Consider the following 17,731-nt stretch of genomic DNA (forward strand, 5'->3'; position numbering starts at 1 on the left):
CATCTCGCTATGGATTTGATGTGTTTTACCAATCCTTTTTAATTATTTCCTACATGTTGCCATACACTGGTTTGTTTAACAAATAGACAGAATAGAACCCTAAAGTGAAATAATTAATTAGCATGTGTCTAATGTGGCCTACTCTTAAACACATTAACTACAAAAAACAGCTCTACTATATGTGTTATAAAGTTTTGTTGTATAAAACTCGTATAGGAATGCATATAAATGATACAGGTATCGATGTATATAATTTTTATTTTGTAATTTTCTTTAAAAAAATCATTTTATGTTATAATAGTAAAATTCCATTTTTATGGTTAGCTTTTTGTCATACATACAAAGTAAACTTTTAAGGCACAAAAATTAGTATAAAGAAACTTTTAATAGTCTCCATAGGTATAAAACACTCGATTACATTTGAACTTTAATTTCAGCTCCACTGTACAGTGTAATTACATACAAAGCTTTCAACTATTTTTACAGAGAAAAAGAGGTGCAATCTTTTTAGGATGCCTTGCAGAACAGAGGCTTGGAGAATAGCTGATATTCCCATTAACAAATTTTCTATTAAAAGAGCAAAATGTTTGTTTCCTAATGTGACATGAAGAGTAAATAAAATTAATTGAGTCCATGAATTTCTGAATGGAATAAGGTGGAATTTAAAACAGGGGTTTACATTCTGAATTTATGGTACTATTCTGTATCCTATTGCATGTAGCATTCTTATCGATTTCATAGACAGTTTGTAGCCTTGTGGTTGTTAATTGTAACATTACTTTTATTTTTTTATTTATTTATCTATCTATTTAATGTGTTTCCATAGTGTGTTGCAAACCCAGTTTAAGGTGAAGATTTATCACATTTGGGTCTGGCCCCTAGTCCATATCCTAAGGAAGTTGTAATTTTAAATGAGACCAGACAGCTGGAGGAAACAAAAAGAAGAGAAAATACAGTACAAAATAACAGCAACCATTACCTGGAATTGATAGACAGTAAAGTAATAAAATTAGTGATAGTAGTTAAAGGAAAAAAAAAAGGAAAATTACAGGTGTACCAAACATTTATGAGAATATATGAAAACTGTAAAAGTACAATGATGGAACAGTACAGTAACTTTTAGTTAGAGAACAAAACTTAAGGTCTAGTCCTACATATTATAATGCACTTGCAAAATTTTCAATCGTGATCTTACATTTAATATATTCCTACCATATTCCCCTGCAAAAATTGCTTACTGCTAAGAGTCTTTGCCATGGGTGGTCTCCTTCGAGAAAATGTATAGAAAATGCATGGTTCTTTCATGACTTCAAATGTGGACATACTTCCATTAATGAAACAGTTCTTTTAAACTGTATGGTACTTTTTGTGATGTAGTGAGCCTCACAGCCTTTGCTGGGCACTAACTTTCCTAGATCTCTGGCAGAGGAATTGGCTCCCCAACTCCATTGCAGCAAGGTGGAGGCACTAGGCCAAGTTTCAGGGCTGAACCTCTGGATTAATGTGCTAGGGTGGGCATGGAGCCCAGGCTGATTTTCTGCTTGGAAAAATGCAGAACACAAGATGTTATTCCTCAAAAAGATTTCAGGCCGCATACAGCTATCCAAGGAAACTAGATAAAGATATATGTGATTTTACCTTTAGAAACGTAAAGCAGCTTGCTTATTGATTGACTTTGTGTAATAGGAAGCAATACAATCTTCTCTTACTGTAAACTCTCCTTGTAATCTGATTTTAATCCAAACCCTAGTTTTATCTTATTGTTCATTGTGTTGGTTTTTCTTACTCCCTGCTATTTGTGAGGCTTTCATTTCCGATGAAGTCTCTGTTATTGAAGCACAGGAAGGATTTAGTTATTAAATTATTATTATATCTCTTCGACTCCTAGCGTTCATCCTCCCAGTCTTGGTGACACTGAAGGCAGTAACAATAGGCTGCTATTTGCTGTCTCAGAAGTGTCTTAAATTGTTAATGACTTCCGTTACACATGATCCTAAGGGTTACAGTCTGTTCTTTCTTTAAACTGATTGCCACAAAAACTAATGAATTCTTTTGACCTGGTTAACACTATCCTTTGGAAAAATGTTACTTACATCCAGGGCACTGTTACTATGGGCATTCAAGAAAATGAAAATAAAGATGTTGAAGGTTGTACATCTCCTAAGAGCCATAATTTGTCATTTCCCTTGTGTATACCCAGTACTGATTTCTATATTCTATTATGTACTTTCAAGTACAGTGTTCAAATATGTATGTTGTGGCTCTTTAGGAAACACAAATTTGAATGGCAAGAAATCAGTATATTTAGTCTCACACCTGTGACAGTAGTTAAGAAAACTGTTGATGCAAACTCCAAATTTTAAAATAAAGATGGAACAGTGATTAAATCCAAACTGATAAAGTGGCATCATTATTTCATGCAATGACTGAGAAAGAATAACAATATAAAATGTGATGAAGGCCAAAGGAGACAGAGCAGAGATGTAAAAGTGAAGAAGAAATAGAATAATACTTCAGTCTCAGTGAACAACTTTGGCATAACTTGATTTGTACAGAGCACAAATTGTAGACACAGCCATTCCCATTTTCTTCACTGCAGTGCACTGTTTCTGTGACTTGGTACAGCCTTGTCTCCACACTGCAGTCATCTTCCACTGAGGACATTTTTGATGCCAGGCTGGACCAGTCAAGCCTTGGAGAACCTCTTGTCAATCAGTCTGGGCGTCTGAGCCAGATGGATTTACACAGACAAATACCAGGTCATTTGAGGCTCTCTCTTCATGATTTACATTACGTTCAGAATTCAGTGTTAATATCTCATCTTTTTAGTTTAAGTTTTTAATGCTAGTTTCTCTTTTATTTCTCTGCACAGCACATTGCATAATGACAATCCTTGCCTGAGGGTTCCCAAGTTGTATTGCAGTAAAAACAACCTATAGCAATAAAGGGGCAGAGCTACAGGGTGCAGCTGGAAAAGTAAATTCTTCTGTCCTATTTTCTTAGGTTACTTGCTTGAGTCTTTCATTATTTTGATTAACTCTCACTTAAAATCTTGAATGGTTTTCTTACGGAGTGGCAGAGTGAAAAGGAGATCCAAGGGAACCCACAGTGATATTCGTGACCTTCTGTATATATTTATGTGGGCAAAGTTTCTGGACATAACTTTCAAAGCTGCTTAGAAGAAACTTGCCTGTAATAGCTTTACAACAACACTTAATAAGTCTAAGCTGATTTTTTTTTTGGAGGCACTTGAATTGCAAATCACTGATCCAAGGTCTTATAGCCTTGAAGTTCAAGTCAGATTATCTGCGAATATTAGAACACGCACATGTGAGGCGGCCTTTACAAGCTCTAAGATCAAAGAGTCACTGTGCAACCTTCAGAATAATATCATTCTGTCACTCAAGCAAGCATAAGAAGGCTGGAAAAATTCAGGCTTTCAAGCAAACTTTAGAACTCCTTTTGTGTAATTTTGACCGTAAAAAGCTTGTATGCAACGAAACAAGTTCTTACCTTCAAAAAATACATTACCCTTCTTTTTAACATCCCCAAATTTACCATTAAATTTGCTGGATATATTCTAAAATTCAAATATTTCTTGATATGTCTGCTTTTAGACTTGTCTTTTCAGGCTCAGGTTCCCTAGCCTCCAGGGTCTTAGCGGTTGTGCTTTCCACTGTCTCTTGTCTAATGTTGAAATGTGGTACACTTTATTTAAAAAAAATATAATAATTGCAAGTTTTGAATTCCTTATATCTGCTCCCATAAAGTGTTAATAGGTCAGGCAGAGACCATGAGATTACTTGTTTGTTTAATATACAGCAGCTACAGAAGTACTTTGCTAGGTCAGGGTTGTAGAGTTCAACACCTTTCAGCACCTCAGTATCACAGCTATGCTGCTTATTTTATTAAAGATTCTTATTGCAAATGAAGCAATCTAGTGCAGACATATGTATTGACTGAAGGATGGCTCATATTTACCCTTGCAGAGTTCTGTGACTTTGTTGCATTAATCCTCCATTAATTTATTAGTTAATTGTCCTTCTATATAGGAAAGTATCTTTATTATTTTTTATCTTACTGTTCCTAACTGTCAGTTTTACTGCTAGAATTTCACCTGTTTTCTCTTTGTTGGCTTTTTCCAAGTAGGGCCTTTGTTTTTTAGACTTGAACTAAAAGTGAGTTGGCTGGCATTATTGCAGCTTCACAGAGGGTGATGACAGAGGCACTCAAAGGTTAAGGGACTTGTTCAGTCTTGCACAGGTTGCCAATGACAGAGGAGAATAAAACATTCCTGCATGGTAGTCTTTATAGTTCTGACCAGTAGATAACTACCTTGTCATGTGTATTAACTTTCTTCCCTTTCTCTCAGTGTTGCATTTGAACCATTTCCACTGATGAAGATCAACCTCTGCCTTAACTGTTCTCAATTTCCAGTTCCTTTTCTAGACTTTCTCCAGCTCAAACTATGGAACTAGATATAGATTATTTGGAAAAAAGCAATGAAATAAAGAACGTACCATTCTCAAATTATATTTATTCATAATGTGTACCTATATTTTTATACTTTTTCATTCTCTTTGAAATATTAAAATGCATTCTGATTGTTAAATTTGAAACTGTCCAAATTAGTAGAAGTTGGAGTCTCCTATGAGTCTGCTGTCAACACCCTATTGTAAGTTTTAATGTCCAGAGTCATTATCCTTTTTCCATAGAGCTGTGAAGCAAAAAAGCATCAGGTCGCTATTCCTTATAGCATCATTACAAACATATTAAACTTAAATATATAGCACAGCTGATGAAGGAAAACATTTTCCCTGGTAGGAGAAGAAGAATGGATTTGGACAGTACTTTCAGGAGAACAGGCATACTAGACTTCTATCATCTTTATATCCTGAATTCTCTCTGAAAGCTCAGGGTACTGAAGATGATTTCATGCAAGTTGATGCAGGATTAGAGTTTAAATCAACACTAGACAGTGGAGAGAGAGTGCCATGCACTGATATCTCAAATGTCAAACAGTAGAAATTGAATTATTTGGTAATTTATTTTGATGTTATGGACTCAATATTTGGGTTTTTAAGTAACATTCCATTGTCATTTAAGATATAACACCAAAGATTTTGTTTCTAATAGGATCTGTTTTGAAATCCATTCTTATATGAGAGTAGGAGCTTGGATATTTGTGGCTTCTCTTAAAACAACTGGAAACCACAGCAAGGGATAACTTAATGCAATAAACCAGGAGCATGCCTATCATTTCTATAGGCAAAGCGGGGACAAATTATTCTGCAACACATTTTAGTAATTGCTGATCTACTGTCTCCAGGACTATCTTATGGCTACTGAGTAATCAGAATTAGTGCTAGTGGCTGGCTGAGATTCTAATAACAATTACTTAATTAGAAGATATTCCTAGATGTATTTCCACTAATAATATTCAAGGAGACTTATTGGTATCATTATACCCTTCCACTGATCTCTAATTCTTTCCTTGAGAGTAGTTTCTGGAGCATAAAACTGCAATGCACAAGTAATGACAATGCATACACTATCATTTCATCCTCTCCCCATTGTTGGCTTTGAGAACAGCAGTAAAACAAATGATAGTCTTTGTTAAAGTCATTATAATTTTTTCAAAACTTTGAATCCAACAATGGTAGATGTAATTTTCTCCTGAGTTGCTTATACTTTTGATACTGCAGTTTTCTGTGATGAGCTGAATACGTACATTTTATAAACCTCAAAACAAAAAATGATGTTGGTTGTTCCCATGTCACAAGCAAAGACTTTAAAGACTGTATTTTCAAAAAAGTCTTGACTAAATGCTAGCCTGTAATTGCTAACTGGGTCTTATTCTTTCCTTGTTCCTTGCTTATGAAAAGTTCTTTTTGTGTTACGTCTTTGGAAAACTAACTAGACTGAGAGGAATTTTAAAGTTGAAAATATAGCTTGTGTCTGTTTAAGTGTTCTTATCTGATGCACTTTCATTTCATTCTTTTGGCATTGTTCCAAGGAAACATAAAGTCAAGTGAGGGAGTAACAGCTTCAGCTGCTGCTGCAGAAATAGAGTGCTTGACATCTGGTCAGGTAGAGGCCACATTGAGTGTAAGGCAGAGCTGCACAAGTAGCCAGTCGTTTAGATTCAGTGGCTGAATGGAAAAGAGAGCAATCTCCTTTTTCTATTTCCCGTCCATCTCCAAAATCCAATTTCATACTAATCCAGCTATTGTTTCTTGCTCAGCTTGGAATGACAAAGAAATAAATATCATTATTTTGAGCCAGGTAAATATTTTGTACCAAAAGGTTGTTACATGCTACAGGAAGAGGATTGCTTGTCCCAAAAGTTTCCCTCCATAAGTATTCCCCAACAAGTGGAAATCTATTGGGCAGAGACATTTATTATTTTGCACTACATCAAGGGCTTATGAGCATTCCCATGATGTTTTAATGCTCTAGAATCCATTATTTTCTCCTGACCACGACCAGAATTAGTAACTTGAATCTTAATATAGATACTTAAATAAATATATGTTTATTCATACTGATAGTTTTGGAGAAACCCGATTCTTGCTTTTGATCAGGGTTGCTTAAGCCTTCTGGTCTCAGAATTTATGGTGTGATCCTGTGACATAAGGATCCAGTCTTTCTACTAAACCAAAATGCATATGTGTATCTCAACAACCTTTTACATCAATACCTTGAAAGGCATCAGCAAAAAAATATGTGTATGCATCCATGCAATAATACATTGAGCCTTTGGTGTTTGTTGGAAAAATATGCAGCTTCTGTTTGTACAGCAAGGGTATTTTTCACTTAGCTGAATTTGCTCTTTTAGATTTTGGCTTTCAAAGATAGCTTGGCAAAGGATGCAGAATGGCTCCATAAGCAAGCATCCGTATCAGTAAAAATGCTGGCTAGGAGTCTGCAAGGAATAAATTATGTGTATATACTCGGGTACTGAAATACGGACCAAATGTAACTTGAGACATTTGAGGAAGAGATCCACAATTAAAATCACAGTAAAACACCCCTGTGCTTGGATCCAAAACTTTGATATGACTAGTATCTATTTTTAAAAGAATGTTTGGGGAGGAGGGAGGGGAGCAAGAATATGGTAGACTGGGAGAAAAGCTTTTTCTGTTTTTTGGTATTTTTGAAAATAAGACATTTTAGAAAGATTTTCAACTATGCCTCTCTCTACACCCACAAGATTTGCACCTCCAGTTTTGGTCTCATGGAATGATTGAACACTTAGTGTAAAACCGTCTTTGTGCATGTTTCCTTTGATCGCATTGTAGTCATGATCTGATGTGATCTGTAGTCCTGAGCTGGTACATGGATCTTGGGTGCCGAAACACTGACATATATTTTGTGGCTCAAGTATGATTCTAGTCTAAGAATATTTGATGACATATGGAACTATATTTTCCAGGTATGCTTACAAAAGATATAGAACAAAAAATAGAGCAACAAAAAATCCATGAGAGATAAAAACAAATGAAGGAGGGAAGAAAAATGGATTAGCTTTACTTAAGCAGAGGAAATCCTACAGAATGACTGTTTTCTATGGTAGGTCTGTTTTTTCTAATTCCACCTGGATTTACACTCTGTTGAAATAATAACATGCTGAAGTATTGAGATACGTTTTCAATTTTGAGATGGTTCAAATATCCTATTATTTATGATTGACCAGTCTTGTGTGGGAAAGCAGAACAGTAAATAGGAGGAAAGGCAGTGGAAGTTGTATGTTTTTCTCTATATTCTTATTTGAAATTAGGACAGTTGTCAGAAATGTGGCATTTGCATTGGCTTAGTTTTGGAATTAATCAGAAAAAGGTTATTATTTTTAATTAGTTATTACCATTATTACCATTATTACTATTATTACTATTATTACTACTATCACTATCACTATCACTATTATTATTATTATTATTATTATTATTATTATTATTTCTAACAGGCATATCTTTCCTTTGTATGGGATGAAAGGGAAGCTTAACTGTTAGTTGTTTAGAGAAAACTGGAATAAAATTTAGACAGTTCATGCTTGCAGATATTTTATTTTTGTAAATTGTGGTCTGAAGCCATGCCATCTCAGAGTAAATTATTCAGAACAGAGGAAATAAAAGAGTGACCCATTAACATATTGAGGGGAAAGCCAAGGAGGTATAATAAAACAACATTATATTTTGCCACACTGAAGCATAAAGCATCTCTAATGGCATAGGAGGAAAAGTTTATGGTAGTTGCATATAACAGGTTATGTTTAAGGAAGGAAGGGTAATCTAGTGCACCTTGGCCTGGTTCCTTACTTGAACTGTCACACGTTTGGCCATGTTGCTACTGGCAAATTTTAAAGTCCTGGGGAAATTCAACTGCTGAGATATCTACATGCTTTTTAAAGGCACCGTATGAACACTTCTGGGTGCCTTTGAAAAGTCTGAGCTGAAATCTTTCCTTACATAGTTGTGATCTGAGGGTAATGTAATACTTCATTACTTACCCGAGAGACTTGGAGGCCACATTTTAAATGTTGCGAGTTGATCAAATTCTTTGTGGTGGACTGTGGACACAGACAACTCTTGACACTATACTGTTCCAGGTTCTTAAACAAAAATTTATTATTTCCTTTGGTTGTGTGATGCAGAAGGAACAAAGTCTGAAATGTAACGCAGCCAGCATTTTGGATAGAAATATTCAATGACTTTTTCTTCATCTTTGTTAGTTTTAGAAATAGAAATGTGCTGATACTGTCAAAAAAGTCAGCTGTTGACAAGCTGTGAAACAATGTGAATGTGCTGCTTCCTGCCTGCCTATTTATTCATGTTTTACTTTTTTGTGTATAGTGTTAGGATATAAGGTGTCTGATTTTTTCTTTTCTTCCCACTCGCACCAGCAGAGGCTTCTTGATCTTATTTTTATGCAGCTCTTGATGGAACTTTTTGCAAGTGCTAAGCACAGTATTTCTGCTGCTCTAAAAAACTGTATGTAAATGTTAACAGAAGAAAGTACTGGCACATCTCTATGTAATAACCTAAGTTGATGATGGACAAAAATAATCATTTCCTTGCTCTAAGCAGAGAGGAGAAACCCATCATATACCTGCGTTGCAAATATGCACAAAAATGACTTATTGCCACTTCATCAGCCTGATTGAAGACAACGAAAACACTAATATTTCATTTGTTTCAGTCCCTTCTTGAAAGAATTGATGAGTGCATTATTTCGTACATTACAATCTACTTGATTTGTCCCATAGGTTTCTGTCATCAAAGGAAGAATTAGGGGTTAAGGTTTTTCTTTTAGTCACTGGAGCCTCCAGAGGGCGATATATGCTTTAAGTTTCACTCTGGCGTGACTAAAATGGATGTGCATGCACCATTCTGCAATTTTTGTGCATATGGCTGCTGTTAAAAAAAAAAAAAAAAAAATTCCTGGGTTTGACATTAATTGTCCCAAACACTGTTGCTTATAGTTGTGATATCTCGTATTTGGGAAATAAAAGAGAATATTTAAATGATAGTCATCTGCATTACCCAGCGGCAATGAAGACAAGTGAATGAATCTTGCATATACGTGTGCTGAAAGTAGGAACGTATAAAAGTTTGTGAAAAACGGTGTAACTTTTTAAACTGGTAAGAGCCTCTCTCTTGCTCGCTCTCTCCCTCTCTCTGCTCATCTATGCATTGATGCCCTTCACTGCTCTCTAATCTGAGCATCTCCGCAGCCTAGCTATAAACTGGGGTCAAGAGATTAAGGTCACAAAATAAAATTCTAGGATTTTATTCCCTGTTTTTCTGAGCTGCCTGTTTTTCAGGATTATTCTTTGCAGTCTGCAGATATTTTAAAGCCCTGGCAGGCAGTTATGACTAATACTATTTCATATACTATTCATAATTACGTTTTCAGTTCCTTTTTTAAATATGACAAGGGGACGTCAATATGCAGGATCCAGCTGAAAAGGGGATGCAGCAGCACCGTGCTGCATCCTTTCAGTGAGGGCAAAGTCTATGCTGGCTCTGCCAACAGGTTACAGATGCTTGGTATCAACAAGCTGAGAACTGCCTAAAATATCTGATTCTTTCAGTTACTTCCAGAAGCTTCTGTATGTCAGAAACAGAGCTGGTATATGATATGATTATTTAAATGCTTTCATAAATAGCAAAAAAGGAGGACTTTTTTTTCCTCTAAGGAAAACTGTTGTCCGTAAAAATTTGTCACATTCAATGTTTTCTTTTCAGCCTGTCCTAATCAGAACCTTCTTACATCCAGCAGATGCTGAGTGCTCATAACTCCCACTAACCTCAGCAGGGGTTGAGGGTTTTTAGCATTTTGCACAGGATAAAGCAGTAATAGAACTGAGGCACTAATAGCATACGTTTTCAGGGGACCAAAGCAACTGCAGCTCCCATTGACTTTGCTTGGAGTTGAGAGTACGCTGAGCCTCTGAAAAATATGACTGTCTTACTGATGCTTCCTAGTAACAGCTGGAGGTGGGGAGCTGAGGAATCAAGAACATGCAGGAAAGTCTGTTTTAAAAATATTTTGCTTGGAGAGCTACATTAAAATTACTTCATTAAAGTGAAAAACTATTAAAACTTAGCAAGTGCCAGAATTAAAGGTAGTTTTAAGAAGCTTAATCTAACTCTACAACATGTGTGTTATCACACAGTATTTCACTTCCTGCTATTTTTTCCTTCGGAGCCTCTGCCTAGGAAGTGCACAGAATATTCCTGTAATGAACAGTTATTCACTATGTTACTTCATCAATGATTGCCCTATTTAATGCATCTTACTCAAAATTTTAATTTCTGCAGGGTCTTTCCTTTCATGCTCATTACTATAGTAGCCAAACATCATTAAATATGAGGTCAGCCATGTTGTGGTCATGTGCATACATTTTTTAATATATGGTCACCTGCATGGTTATCAATGTCACTGGATCTATCACATTGGTGTGTAGCTTTGGAGGTGATACAGCAGCTGTTGACAGCAGCCAGTTGTCACTCTGCCAATGTGTTTTCTGTATTTGCTGATGACACAATCATAATGAAACTAAAAAATGTGCACTTCAATTCCTGTATCTGATATAATGTGCTATCCTAAACACACACTTCTGTTCTTTTGTCTTCCCCTGTTCCAGTCATCTTCCTTCCCAACCCAATTTCCTTCTCCCAGTCCTGCTGCTTTTATCTTCTCTCTTCCAGTTTCTGTTCCTCAGGCTAAATCTTCACTGTAGCTGTACCCATCTCATCTGCTGTAAAAGACCCAGTAATTTCTTACTTTAGAGGTTCTTTTTCTTCTCATTTTCATTCCTGTATCCTTCTTAAGCCAACACAGTTCCCCTCATCTATACCTGCTCTTTTTCCTTAATCTGCTTGTTCATCCAAACAAACTTATTGCTGGCTGTTTATTCTACCGTTCTTTCATTTCCAATGGAGACTTGAAATTCTACCTGTCAGAATCCGTTTAGTCTCTACCCACCTAACATCATTCCAATCTATTTGCCTAACCAGCCACAGTCTCGACAACCTCCTTGTCAAACAAGTGCTGGATACTTAGTCTAAACCCAGCTTCTCAGCAACCACCACTTCTGTGTGTCCAGCCCAACCTCTTCCCTCCAAAAGTAGTTTCAGCTTTTTGTCCTCAGAGATCCCGGTTCTGGAAGCTCAAACACTCCTGTAGTCACAAGCCTTTACTCCCTTACGTTATCCCTTCCCTCCGGGCCCAGGTTGGACCAGCTTGATTTGGGACTACCTGATCCACTCCCAGTCTTTTGCTCTTTGTGCTAATCTGTCTTCCAGATAATCATCACAATTGGTCTACCTCTTTTTCTGTTCCAGTCTTGCCAGATGTCTTTCCAAAAACAACTGTTCTGTATTAGCAAAGAAAAGGGGAGCTCCCATGTGTGGTCCTGAAGGCCAGTTAAATTGGGTTTTGTGAAACAGTTGTAAGAAGGAAGTCTCATTTGTATTTGCATTAGAGCATGTTTGTTGTCCAGTTCTGCTGTGAACAGGATCTTAAAGGCTGTCAGAAAGGAAAACAAAGCACAGTTAGTAAGAGAGAAATTGAAGAATTTAGCCACAGACTATGATGAAGAGGTTTGTATAGCTGTTTTTAAGTAACTTAGCCACTTGCCTGAATATGGGTTCCTTTTCCCAAAGATGACTAAAAGCATAATTCCTTCCACTAAGGCCAACACACTGCCGAATTTCACATCCATTGTCCAAAATGCTAGAGTGATTGAGAAAAGAGCCACCATGATTTTTAACATGAGCAAAATATAGTACTTATTTACAGAAATAAAATTAAATATTTTTGCTGAAGTTGTCTAGAAAAAAGATAAAAATTGAGCTGCCACTCAAAATTTCAGCTTAATTAATTTCAATTTGAGCAAGGACAGGTTGTTACAACAGCTAAGAATAGAATTTTGTTATGGAGACTGGGCTAATCTTCCAGATTGTAATACTGGATTTTCCCACTACTTTCATAGAATCATAGAGTCGTAGAATGGTTTGGGTTGGAAGGGACCTTAAAGATCATCGAGTTCCAATCCCTCTGGAAAAGTCAGGGACACCTTCCACTAGGCCAGGTTGCTCAAAGCCCCATTCAACCTGGCCTTGAACACTTCCAGGGTAGGGGCATCCACAACTGCTCTGGGCAACCTGTTCCAGTGCCTCACCACCCTCATAGTGAAGAATTTAGATATCTAATGTAAATCTACCCTCTTTCAGGTTAAAGCCATTACCCCTTGTCATATCACTATATGCTCTTGTAAAAAGTCCCTCTCCAGCTTTCTTGTAGGCCCCCTTCAGGTACTGGAAGGCTGCTATAAGGTCTCCCCACACCCTTCTCTTCTCCAGGCTGAACAACCCCATCTTTCAGCCTGTCTTCATAGCAGAGATGCTCCAGCCTTCTGATCATCTTTGTGGCCTTCCTCTGGACTCGCTTCAACAGGTCCATGTCCTTCTTATGTTGGGAGCCCCATAGCTGGACACAGTACTCCAGGTGGGGTCTCACAAGAGCAGAGTAGAGGGGGAGAATCACCTCCCTTGACCTGCTGGTCATGGTTTTTTTTGATGCACCCCAGGATGCTGTTGGCTTTCTGGACTGCAAGCGCATGTTGCGAGATCATGTTGGGCTTCTCATCAACCAACACCACCCAGTCCTTCTCCACAGGACTGCTCTCAATCTATTTTTTTACCCAGCCTGTATTTGTGCTTGGGATTGCCCTGACCGACATGCAGGACCTTGCACTTGGCCTTGTTGAACTTCGTGGGGTTTGCACAGGCCCACCACTCAAGCCTTTAAAGGTCCCTCTGAATGGCATCCCTTCCCTCCAACTGCACCACACAGCTTGCTGTTGTTGGCAAACTTGCTGAGGGTGCACTCAGTGCCACTGCCCATGTTGCCAACAAAGATGTTGAACAGCATGGGTCCCAGTATGGACCCCTGAGGAACACCACTCATCATTGGTCTCCACTTGGATATCGAGCCACTGACCGAGCCACTCTTTGAGTGAGAGTATCCAGCCAATTCCTTTTCCACCAAGTGGTCCATCTGTCAAATTCATGTCTCTCCTATTTAGAGACAAGGATGTCATGTGGGACAGTGTCAAATGCTTTGCACAAGTCCAGACAGATGATGTCAGTTCCCTTATCCACCAATGCTGTAACCCTGTCGTAGAAGGCCACGAAATCTGTCAGGCACGACTTGTCCTTAGTGAAACCATGTTGGCTGTCACCAGTCACCTCCTTGTTTTCCGTGTGCCCTGGTATAGTTTTCAGAAGGATCTGCTCCATGATCTTGTTGGGCACAAAGGTAAGACTGACTGGCCTGTAGTTCCCTGGGTCTTTCTTTTCTCCCTTTTTAAAAGTGGAGGTTACGTTTCCCCTTTTCCAGACAGCGGGAACTTCACTGGACTGCTACGACTTCTCAGATATGATGGATAGCGGCTTAGCAACTTCATCCGCCAGTTTCTTCAGGACCCGTGGATGCATCTCATCAGGTCCCATGGACTTGTGTACCTTCCTTAGATGGTCTTGAACTCGACCTTTCTCTGAACTCTGCTTCTCGCTTGCTGCTTTTAGAGGCCAGGACCCCCTCTTCATTTTGCTGTACTGCTACCTGAAAATATAGGCCATTGCTGGAAGATTAGAGGGACACAAGTCCAAAAATCAGATAAATGAAATGTCAAAGAGATAGCGTATTTTTTCCCCATTAAAAATATTTTTTAAAAAATGAGTGAATTTAACCATGCTGCTCAAACAGTTACTTTCAACTCCAATGCCATAATTTCTATTAAAAGTCATTGTTATCATATCCTAGAACCATGCCAGCTTTCATCTGTGCACCTTCTTGAAGGTCAAAGCTTAAAATAACTGTCAAGCCTCTCTAACCTAGTAATCATTTTCTGCCTTGAGGTAGTTCCTTCTGCAATCAATGCCACAAAATGTACAATTATAAATGTTTGACATTGGCTGGTTTTGTCCTTCACGTTACCTAAGATGCTGGATATATCACATAGTTCATTTTTATATAGGAAGGCTACAATTTTGCAGCATATTAAATTGAATTGCAACACATGCAGAAACTGCAGACACTGCTTTTTTTCAGAAACAGCCAACTAATTAAAGTGTATCACATAAAATATATTTTGATTTTTTTTTTTTATGGCATTCTAAGATGAATATTTTTTAATCTAGTTTGGAGTAAACAGCTTCTCCTTAAAACACCGGGAGTCCCACTGGAACTTTCATATTGCAGCAAAAAGATAGATCAGGAACTTAGAAACATGATTTTAAGGGGATCAGAAAAATCTCTTTGGCAGATAAATATTCTACAGTTGAAGAAAAAAAAAATTAGAGATAATGACTTAATTTTCGCTTTCTGCCCTGTGGGGTGCTTTTTATCCATGTGTTTTTCTATATTGCATTAATATTGGTAGTAGCAACAGCAGCTGTATTACAACAGCTGTGTTACTGTCTACCAGTTTCATAGACATTGTTCACACAGTGTGATACCTGAGTTCAAGACACAAGACAAACAGAGTGAATTTTCCTTTTCTTTGAAAGAAAGAAAGAAGAAGGGGAAAGAGTGGGGAGAAAGGGAGAGAGAAGGGGAAAGAGATGTAAACTGATCAAGAGACAGATCCAGGAAAAAATTTAGGAAATTAAATGTCCTATCAGGAAATGAAGACCCTATTCTGAAACCCAGCTTAGCTGTCTAATCCCACCTAACACAGTGATCCCTTATGCCACATGGGGAGGATATAAGTTTGTTACTCTTGGAAGCTCAGGAATATGAGCAGAAATGCCTTGAAGAGGGAATGTGGTTGGTATATATTGCTCAAGTTGTGTTCCTGGCCAAAAAATCCTGGTCACTCTGCATGCAGCCGGGGATGGAGGCCAGGAAAGACACTGCTTCAGAGGAAAGAAACATGGGGCTAGAAGGAAGCTGCGAAAGTGCAAAGGCACCTTGCAGGGGCCTGTGAGTGCACCAACAGGTTCACAGCCTGCCTGTGTTCAGGCTTCCTAGGTGAGGGGCAGGCTGGTGGAATTGGATATGACTGGAGAAGCAATGAATGAACGTACCTGGAAGAAATAAACTTTCAGGAGTCCAGGTAATGGCAGTGCTTCAGGGAATCGCAAACTTGTTTCTTCTTACTACCTCTCAAAATTGGGCTTTGGGAAAGGTGGCTTAGCTTAGGTTGCAGTATCAACCTTTGCTATTGCCTTTGTACCTCCTCTGCTTAGCATTTATTTTTCTTCCCTCATGCTATAGTTATGATATCTGAAGTCCCAGTTAGTTTACGTTTGTGATACTACTCTCTATCTGGATCTCTGCTAGGTATACTTAACTGAACAAGGTTTCTTCACTCATTCACAAGGAATAAGATCCAGAGAATAGTAGGAAAGCTGGTTTTTTATAGCCAATTATGGGAAACATGTTAGATCCTCTTTTAAGTCCCTGACTAGAAATCATGACCAGAGTTGGTAATCTGAGCTTGAGTCGAGGTTTCCATTTTTAAAAGTAATTTGTGGAAACACTTGCTTTCTGTTGGAAAGCTTGGTGTTTTTTAATGTAATCCATTTTTTCATAAATCACAGATGATAAAAACACACAAAACTGTGCTGTGTTCAGCGAATGGAGAATTTTGTTTTGCTTGTGTTGCAGAAGACATTTATGATAATGGAAAAGTTTGCACAGCTGTATTAAAGCCATGCATTTTGGCCAGTTTTGATCAAGACTGTGTCAGCAATTCTGCTTAAAACACACTTAAGATGTTATAATTTAGCAGAAGGTAAAAGATTGCTCTAGCTTCGAACTTGGCACTATGCCTGGGAGCGATATTTTAAACCAAATTTATAGCAATGTCATCTGCTACTTTAATATCTTGTTTTTGTGGAAACATGTTAGTCTGCATCAATTCAGGCAGGAAGCTTAGTTTACTAACCCACTAGACCTAGAATATCACAAGACAGTACACTAAATTCTCAAAGGAAAGGGACTGCTACTTTCCAATCAGCTGTAGCTCTAGTTGTTCCTGCTTCTGTTTCAGTCAACAAACATTTTGCAATTATTTTGAACAGAGAAGGAACGAGTCCCTATCTTTTATGAAATGTATGGTTATTTAGGCATTCTTAGCCAAGTATGAATGTTTTAAGAATAACATACTCTATTATTTTAAGTACTGGAGAATAAGAAAAATTAATGTGTATCACAGTTCTCTCAACCTTGAAAAGATTTTTTTGAAATGGAGTTTGATTAAATTTGGGGAATATTCATAGTCTAACACCTTGAAGAGATTTCTGTGGTTGTCTCATGAGTTTTGGAATCTACACCTAGTAGGGAAAAAAGCCCATTTTTTTCACATGACACAGAGCATTGAAGCAGTACAAATTCACTCTCCTGACTCAACTTTATTAAAAAAATGTTTTAAGTGGTAACTTTGTCCCAGAAGACCTTATGTGAGATCAAGTATTGTTTGTCCTTCTCCAACATAAATGAAATATAAATATTCAGTTGTGTGGGCTGGCTAATTTGGGGAAAAAAAACTTGTTATGTGCTATCATCCCACTCGGGTAAGACTCATACCTCCAAACAATGAGATACACACAAATCTACATTGATGACTGGAGAATCACAGTCCTATATCTCTGAATAAGGCATCTTCTATCTTTTCATTGTTCCCCACTTTCTGTTACATATGAAATACAGTCCATGAGCCTGCCTTTAACATTCTTTGGCAACAATAATCATCTGCCGTACGACTGAAGTTATGTGCATGCTTAAGGCGATGGAAATTCAGATTGAATGGAAAAATGATTGGCTAATAAAAGTATCTTAAATCACCATATAATGTAGTATGAATTAGGAAGAATCCTCTGGTTTTGAGGCGCATAGGAAAGATTGTACAATATAAAATGGTATTTTGTTTATACGTAAAGTTTATATGTACTATATGAAGATAGAAATATTAGTGTGTTTATTTTCTAATCATAGAGGGCAGTAAGAGTAACGCCTAGTTTGGCTGCATTGGTTCAGTTTCCTTGGTGAAAAGAAAACACAGATCAACTGTTCTGAACCTGAAGGAAAGTTAACCCACAATTTTACCTATAATCCAACTAAGGACAAAAGGGGAAAATACCAGTTTCTCACGGTTTCTGTTCCAGCATTTACAGTGCAAGAGAAAAAATAGATGAATAGGACGTAGGTGTGTCAT

This window comes from Gavia stellata, chromosome Z (genome assembly GCF_030936135.1).
Source record: "Gavia stellata isolate bGavSte3 chromosome Z, bGavSte3.hap2, whole genome shotgun sequence".
NCBI lineage: Eukaryota > Metazoa > Chordata > Aves > Gaviiformes > Gaviidae > Gavia > Gavia stellata.